The sequence below is a fragment of the Leopardus geoffroyi genome, chromosome B4 (genome assembly GCF_018350155.1).
Source record: "Leopardus geoffroyi isolate Oge1 chromosome B4, O.geoffroyi_Oge1_pat1.0, whole genome shotgun sequence".
NCBI classification, from domain to species: Eukaryota; Metazoa; Chordata; class Mammalia; order Carnivora; family Felidae; genus Leopardus; species Leopardus geoffroyi.
In genome coordinates, this window is record NC_059341.1 from 17,386,200 (window position 1) to 17,395,691 (window position 9,492).

Genomic DNA, 9,492 nt, shown 5'->3' on the forward strand with positions numbered 1-9,492 from the left:
GCAGATAAATATTATCTTAGTGTTTTGTTAACATTTCAGTTAATGATTTTCCCGTGTTTAATTAATCATTTTTTCACTTCCAGCGGTGATTTATGTCTGTCCATTTTTTTTTTTTTAAATTAGAGTTTCCGTTTTTTCCTAAGGTTTGAATTTCCACCAAGAACCAATACAGCAGTATAACGATGCCAATAGGGACCACAAGGAAAATTCAGAAATGCATGATTCAAATATTTTGCTAGACTAACAAAGGGTTAAGATTTGGACCAAAATTAACTCTTGAAGATGCAGTGTAGCATTTCTCCTGGTACCTTCTTGGATCATCAAAGCAACTGTGGCAGATCGTATATTCCACAAATGCCAGAACAATATTTCTCACCTACATGCTTTTTCTACAATGTGAATTTACTCAAAAATTTACTCTTTCCATTGAGCGGTCGGGTCTATAATCTCCGTCACTTTGAGCCCAGAAGACTTGAGACTGCATCAATGCAAGTGAAACTAGCTGGTTTTGAAGTTAGATCCTAAATGATACTATCATTCCTTCCTGGTTCTCTTTTGATGCTTCCTGTTGGAACTCAGCTACTCTTATGTAAGGAAGTCAAAACTAGCCCACTTGGAGAGGCCACGTGATGGTTTCCGACCAATGGTCCAGCAGAGCTCCTAGTCAGCACCCAGTATCAATTGCCAAATATGTAAGTGGAGATGTCTCCAGAAAATTAGCTTCCAGCCGTTGAGTCACCCCCATCCTTCGAATCTTCCCAACTGGGGCTGTAAACACCTTGGAGCGGAAACAACAAAGTCCATTCTGCTCCATTTGAATTCCTGACTTACAGAATTTGTGAGCGTAATAGAATCATTGTTTTATGTCTCGAAGTTTCGGTTTGCTATGTAGCAATAGTAACTGGAAGAGCAACTGTATAAGAAAAAATAGGTTAGTCAGGTGTGTGTGTGTGTGTGTGTGTGTTTAATGCTTGTTTATTTTTGAGAGAGAGAGAGAGAGCAAGTGGGGAGGGACAGAGAGAGAGGGAGACCCAGAATCTGAAGCAGGCTCCAGGCTCCAAGCTGATAAAACAGAGCCCAATGTGGAACTCAAACTCATGAGCCGCAAGATCATGACCTGAGCCAAAGTCAGAGGTTTGGCTGACTGAGCCACCCATGTGTCCCAGGTTAGTCAGATGTTTTTAATCATCATTTTAGTGCTGTGGAAATACAAAGTAAAGGGAGAGAGAGAAGGGACATTTTCAGGGTTTCCTAATAAGTTAGTGTCCGTTCAATAGTGGACTATTTAAACCACTGGATACTCTTTTAAAGATAGAACTAGTGATAAAAATATAATGGAAACATTTTAAACTCAGTCATTCAGTCAGAGAGATTTTATTGAGTAGTACTAGTAGGTTCCAGGCAATAGATGAGGTTTTGGGAGTAAAATAGTGAGTAAAAAGCAGGTATGGGATCCATCTATGTGGAGATTACAGGCCCGCACAGGAGACAGACACTTATCAAATAATCACACACATACATAAAACTTAACAACTGGGTACATAAAATAAAGGAAATTATAGCAGTATTCTAAGAGCAAAATCAAATTGATGGTGGTCAGGAAAATGTGACTGGCATTTGACTTGAGAACTGAAGAATGGGTAATTTTAGTTAGCTGTACTTATGTTTTCTTTTCACACATTTTTCTTTTTAATGTTTATTTTTGAGAGAGAGAGAGGGAGAGAGAGCGAGTGCGAGCAGGGGAGGAGCAGAGAGAGAGGGAGAGACATAGAACTCGAAGTGGGTTCCAGGCTCTGTGCTGTCAACACAGAGCCCGACCTGGGGCTTGAACTCACGAACTGTGAGATCATGACCTGAGCTGAAGTCGGACACTTAACCGACTGAGCCACCCAGGCGCCCCTCCTTTCACACATTATTTAGTTTTTATTTGTTCATTCACTTTTTACTATTAAATTATATTCTGCTATAGAGCAGAAAATGTGCTTTCTATTTCACTTGAATGACTCCGTGAAGCATAATTATACTCCTAGTTATGCTCAGGCTTCTGCAAGTGGCACAATAGACTTAAGAATAATTCAGCTTAGGGTTCCATTTCTATAGTTGTTTTATGATGCTTCTTTCCTATTACTCACCTCCAGGTTTCAGCTGAGGTCTCTGTACAAAGCTGTTCTGATGAGTGTGAAGTCAATGTGTTGGGATACTGATCCACAGTGTAGGATTCAAATGGCTGAGGCATTTATGTGGCCAAATAATGGGTTATGTCCACTAATAACATTACTTCTTCCTGTAACATTAGTGCTATGAAGTATACAAGGATACTTAGTGGTTATGAACTGGCAAGATAAACTAGGAACGGTTTATAAAGATTTACGGAACGGAATTTATTTTTACTAATAATCCAAGAATGGAAAGAAAGTGGTAGAGGGGTGGGATTCAAAATCCTAAAATTCTCTAAAACTCATCTTACAGCTTTACTAAGATTCTCAATATTCTTTTTCTTTTAAGTTATTTATTTATTTTGAGGGTGGGGGAGCAGGGATGGGAGAGAGAGAGAGAGAGAGAGAGAGAGAGAGAGAGAGAGAGAATCCTAAGCAGGCTCCTTCCTGTTAGCACAGAGCCCAAATCAGGGCTCGAACTCACAACTGTGAGATCATGACCTGAAGTTTCTCAATATTCTATAATTGAAATTTCCATGAAAGAATTCTAACTCTGAAGGAGAATCCCTGGATGCCCAGATTTGGAGGATCTGATGGAACACAGGATGAGTATGCAAGGGAGAGATGGGGGTGGAAGGAAGGGAAACTGAGGCAGAACACCATGGGCTCTTCGGATCAGTCCAGCATTTCTACTCCATCAGGGCTGTAAAGAGCAGATGTTCTGAGATGAACATCACTCCAAAATTGTTCTCTGATTTATGGCCTCCTTTCTTTTGGGAGATCTATCTGTTGTGGTAGTATGCCTCTCCTAGGCTTGCTGAAATACAGTCCATTTATCTTCTTGTCAGAGACCTTAGCTCTCTAAGGATTGAGCAGGGGTTGAGGTGCAAAGAATAATAGCAGGGGATTTGATATATTGGAATTGGGGACCAAGAGACACCATGAAAGGGCACATCTTCTGGCATAGATTCTGATTTGTACCAGTGGCAAGTGGATGGCACAGTAGTCTTTCTAGTAGTTTGAGTTAAATTAGATTCTTTCATTTGAAGTTAACTCATCCACTCTGATTGGTTCGAGGACAAGAAAGAAATACAGTCATATTTGAGACTTGGGAAAGGATATCCCAGATCATGCACCCTTAGCCCATGGTGATGTGATTTAGGAGGCAGCAGAGCCAAAAGTCTTATAAGAACAGGATTTCTCTTTAAATAAATTCAGGGGAAAGAGTATTGTTCTATATTCAAGATAACTAGTAAACCAACAAAGTTCTTTTTAAATCTGTTTAATCAGTCAATGACAGTTCTATAGCTATGGTAGTAAACAACAGACCTCGTTTAAACTTCTTTAGTTGACTCATGGACTACCCACTTGTGTTAAACACAAATCTAAGATCTAACCATGAATGCCAGCCTCACACTTTGAAAATCAGACAATAGACTGTGAACCCATTCCAATGAGTATGCATCTAAAATTGATGTTAACTCAGTCCTATCTCTGTAACAAGTAGAAAACATGTTAAATTAACTCATTTAACTCATGTTAAATTAACTCATGTTAAATTAACCAACACTATTCTGAAACGAATGGTTTCTGAAAACCCCATATAAAATGAGCAATTTGGGGGCACCTGGGCGGCTCAATTGGTTAGACATCCGACTTTTGGCTCAGCTCATGATCTCATGGTTTATGGGTTTGAGCCTCACATCAGGCGCTGTGCTGACAGCTCAGAGCCTGGAGCCTGCTTCAGATTCTGCGTCTCCCTGTCTTTCTGCCCCTTCCCTTGCTCATGCTCTGTCACTCTCTCTCTCTCAAAAAAATAAACATTAAAATAAAACAAAATAAAGTAAAATAAAATAAGCAATTTCCTTTGCCCAAAAGAGTATACCTGGTCAGCATAGCTCTCCCTTACTTAGGTACACAATAAATTCAGTTTTTAGTTTCAGATACCAAGTAATGGTCTCTTCTGTGATAGTTTCAAAAGCTGACATGGTGTAGAGCATACCATGGAAATCCAGAAAGGATGTGGGTTGGACAATTTAGGGACCAGACCTCTGTGGATGGTTGTTAAGGTGACCTTCTGGACTATTTTCAAGGATGTTTGTACAGTGAACATCCATGGAAGAGAGAGATAGTGTCTTCTAGAGTAAAAGGCAGGATTGTTTGGTGTATTAGGAGTAAAGAAGCAGATCTTTAGAAGCCAACAGATCAGGGAAGAGAAAATAGGGTCCCAAATTAATGGAGTAACAAGGAGATAAAGAGGATGCTAACTGTGCTGTATATCTTCCATTTGTCCCTCCGTAGACTGTTGTATAGAATGTTAGTATCTAGGAATTGAACAGTTTGGACTACATCAATAGGTATTTTTATTCTAGCTTCCAGTTAAGTTCAGACAATGATGTGTTCTGGCTGGACATCAGAGGAGTGACAGAGTATGAGATTAGGATATTTATACACCCCTCCCCCCACCTTAACCGGCTTCTTTTGTTGGGGATCTTTTGTTGGGGATCATTATGGTCTTGCTGAGGTCCAAGGTCATAGCTCCTGTTAAGTCTAGCCTGTTAAATGGCTTTCTATTTCCACTACCATTTTCCCCTTGTGTTAGCTCTTCAGTCCTAGGGGTAGTAATGGGTTCTCCTCTACATACATTGTATCAATACCTTTATTAACCTCTCTTCACACTGCCTAATCTGAGTGTGCCATCTACTTCTCGTCAGGACCTACTCAACACACTACTGATGTGATGATGCTAAGGCAGAAAAGATAGGACTTGGTAACTGACTGAATGTCCGGGGCAAAGGAAGGGAGGAGGCAAAGTTGATTTTGTTTAACTAGGTGAATGGAAATTGTTCACCAAGACCAGAAGGAACAATGGGAAATAAATTTTGAGGATAATATATTTGAGGAGAAGCAAATTAAAATATAAGATTGGTGCCCAGAACAGAAAGCAGGACTAGAGGTATAAATATATTCCTCTACACAGGAGAATATGGAGGCTATGGGAAAGACTGAAAACAATCAAGGGAGACTCTAAAATTCTTCTACTAAGCTAGACCTTATTATGATTTATACAGAAAATAGAGTCATCACCCAAAGGCATGCAGTTCACCAAATCTAAATCAAAGTAATTAAAGTATCTACCCATAGTGTATTGCCCAAACACTATGAAGGAATAAAAAGCACACAGTAAACTCTTCAAATCATTTTTTCATCTATTATTTTCCCACCCACCATGGTTTTTTCCCCTTTGCAGCACCTTCCTCTACAAACCATATGCCTGTCAGAAAACTTCCTTTCTTGACATCCCTGTATTTATTATTCTCCTGATTTCTTATCACAGTGGTGAAATGAGGTTGGATTTCATATATATTCTGGAGGTAGAGCCAGTAGAATGTGCTAACAAATAAGATTGGGGGTGTGAAAGAAGGAGATAACTTCTTGTGTGTGTTATCTTCATGTGCACCAGTGTGTGTTCGTGTGTGTGTGTGTGTGTGTGTGTGTGTGTGTGTGTGTGTGTGTTGGGTGGGATTGACATCTCTAACTGATCCATTATCTATGGAAAAGATGAAACTTGAAATAGCCCTGGAAGAGCCTGAGTGGAAGTCAATATTCTTATCAATCTGTATTCCATGATAATTACTTCTCTAAGACCTTGAAAAACCCTTACAAAATGGCATTTTTATATTTCTGTTCTGTTTTAGCATTGGGTGTTTACAACTCAATTTTCAAAGCTCTTACTATATAGTTATGTATTTTTATCTTGTTTTTGGATGAGTGTTCAATAGACATTCACCTGAACTGCCTCATGGAGGAAGTCTCTAGATGATGCTAAGGAAGAGTGATGTTTCAGGGTCCATTCAAGCCAGACCGCAGTAGGATGCTGGTAAGAGTCAGAACATAAATGATGAAAATGTGGAACTGAGATAAACTACAGGTATAAAAGGATAGAAGCACCTAAGTTCAGTGAATGCAAAAAAATAGATTCAAGACATGATAGCTGTCATTTGTTATCCCTAAATTTAGAGTTTTAAATTAAATTCACTATTGAGAATACGAGTAAAAAAGCACCTCAAATTTACCTAAACAGTGTCGACTCTGCCTTTGTTCACAGTTGTGTTAATTTTTGAAACTTAGTTGTGTTTGTTGTTAAACTAAGTAATTTATCACATATTACCACCAGATATAGAAATACCTTCTATGTGTTTTGCATCTTTTTTATCCCCACTGCTTTAGTTTATGTCCTTCTTGACCTCCGACACTTATGGAGTAAGGTTAAAAAAAATCATTGCATAGAATACTGAGCACATGCCCTTTATAATCTGGCATTTGTCTGCTCTTCTCCCCTAACCTCCTTCCATTCTTAGCACCTCCTTCCCCAACATAGGTGCACACACCAGGATATGAATTGTCTTCTGAACATGCTAACCGTGTTAATGGCCCTGACTTTGCAGTTGTTGTCCTGCTTTCTCTTTGTTGAGACAGCCTTCTGGATTTGCATACATCCTGATCAACTCCTTATTCTAGAAACCTCAGTTTGAAGAGAGCTTTGAAATAAATCTCTGTTTTTGTTCCAGGAAAAAAGTTGATTGTTTCAAGGACCTTTTTAGCATCTAAACATCTAGTACTTACCACAAGGGATTGTAATTATTTTCTTACATGTCAACAAACTCTTAACAGGAAGAGCTCCAAACTTATTTTTCTTTGTATTGCTAGTCCCAGAAGCAAAAGTGATTTACAGAAAGTGTTGAGTGAATATAAAAGACTTTTTCCTATTGGCAGTGTGGTAAATGGACCATGGCAACTAGTAAGTGATCAATGAATCTTATATTGGGTGACAGCTTCTATTTTGGTTATAGTCCCTGAAATGTAAGTAGATTAAAAATGTAATCATAATAAACAGAATTTTTATTCTTAGTATTTACTTATTAGTAGTAGTATTTTTGGAGAGAGAGAGTGAAAGCAGGGGAGGAGCAGAGAGAGAGAGGGAGAGAGAGAGAATCTCAAGCAGTCTCCATGCTCAGCATGGAGCCTGACGCAGGGCTCATTCTCACTACTGTGAGATCATAACCTGAGTAGAAATTAAGAGTCGGTTGCTTAACTGACAGAGCCACCCAGGCATCCTAAATCAGAATTTTTAAAAATAAATTCCACCTATCTTACTTGACAATTTTTTCATCAAGACTACAGAAATCACATCAGATTTCCATAGTTTTTGGTGGCAGGATTTGTTAGTCATTGATTGTCCTACTCAATACATGTTCTTATATTCCATAAATCTAAACAAGGGGTGCACAACATCTTTTCCTTAAGTTTTACTAAAAATATTCTTTCCTTGAGTAGATCTTCAGGTAAAATAGTGCTTCTGATGTAAGAGCATCTCATCCTCTGTTAAATGCAGGGGCTTGTTTGCTAAGCTTGTTTTTCTAAAATGTGTTCTAATGCCCTCTCCTCCTCAGAGCTGCCATTAGAAGGATTTTAGGACTCCTCTAATCAAACGCTAACAAGGCTTTGCTCAGATGAAGGTAATAGGAAAAAAAATGTGTACACAGATAATGTACACTCTAAAATGTCTCAGGGAAGTAATTAGTGTTTATTTAGAGTCTTTCTCTTTGAAGACATTTAAAAAAATCAGACTTGTAGACCATTAGGAAGACTTAGGGGTAACACAGTTGCAGATAAAAACTCTAGAGAAAAGCATTATTTCTTTCTGAGTTATTTTTGAATATAAAGTTAAAATGTGTAATATCAGGGTTAGATCTATATTTGTTTTTGGGGGGGACTACACTCATTTTCAGACAGGATTAATTTACTTCAAGAAATCTGGGCAGTGTTATTAGAAAATGTCAGAAAGGAACTTATTTTCTTTTATGAAAGGGTAGATTCCTGATAGATCCAGTGCCACTAGGCTTTAACACATATACCACATCCATTCTAAAACATCAGAATACACATTCTTTTCAAGTGCACATGGAACATTCTCCACAACAGATCACACACTCGTCCCCAAAACAAACCTCAACAAATTCGAGAAGATTGAAATCATACCATGCATCTTTTCTGACCACAAAACTATGAAACTTGAAACCAACCACAAGAAAGAATTTGGAAAGACCACAAATACATGGAGGTTAAATAACATGCTACTAAACAATAAATGGGTCAACTAGGAAATCAAAGAAGAAACTAAAAACTACATGAAAACAAATGAAAATGGAAACATGATGGTCCAGATGCAGCCTAAGTGGTTCTAAGAGGTAAGTTTATTTTTTATTTTAGTTTTTACTTTTTAGAGAGAGAGAGAGAGAGAGAGAGCATGCAGAAGTAGGGGAGAGGGGCAGAGGGAGAGAGAAGAGAGAGAGAGAAATCTTAAAAAAATTTTAATGTTTATTTTTGAGAGAGAGGGAGAGAGAGGCAGAAAGAGAGGGAAACACAGAATCTGAAGCAGGTTTCAGAATATGAAGAGCCAGAATCTGATCTCTGAGCCATCAGCACAAAGCCCGAGGTGGGGCTTGAACTCACAAGCTGTGAGATCATGCAAGACCTGAGCTGAAGTCAGATGCTTAATCTACTGAGGCACCGAGGCGCCCCTGAGAGAGAGAGAGAAAGTCTTAAGCAGGCTTCACTCTCAGCACAGAGCCTGATGTGGGACTTGATCCCACAACCCTGGGACCATAACCTGAGCCGAAAGCGTCAGACTCTTACCTGACTGAGCCACCCAGGTGTCCCAAAGAGGGAAATTTATAGCAATACAGGCTTACCTCAAGAAGCAAGAAAAATCTCAAATAAAAAAACCTAACATTATACCTAAAGGAGCTAGAAAAATAACAACAAACAAAACCCAAAACAAGAAGAAGGAAGGAAATAATAAAGATTAGGGAAGAAATAAATGATATAGAAACTATAAAAATAATAGAACAGATCAATGAGACTAGGAGATGGTTTTTAGGAAAAAAAGTCAATAAAATTGATAAATCTCTAGCCAGGCTTACCAAGAAAAAAAGAGAAATGACTCAAATAAATAAAATCAAAAGTGAGAGAGAAGAAATAATAACCACCACCATAGAAATACAAACAAGTATAAGAGAATATTATGAAAAACTATATTGTAACAAATTGGGCAATCTAGAAGAAATGGATAAATTCCTGGAAACATATCCATACCAAACTGAAACAGGAGGCAATAAAGAAACTGATCAGACCAATATCCAGCAAAGAAATTGAATCAGTAATAAAAAAACTCCCAACAAACAGAAGTCCAGGACTGGATGGCTTCACAGGTGAATTCTAAAAAAACATTTAAAGAAGAATGAATACCTATTCTTCTTAAACTATTCCAAAA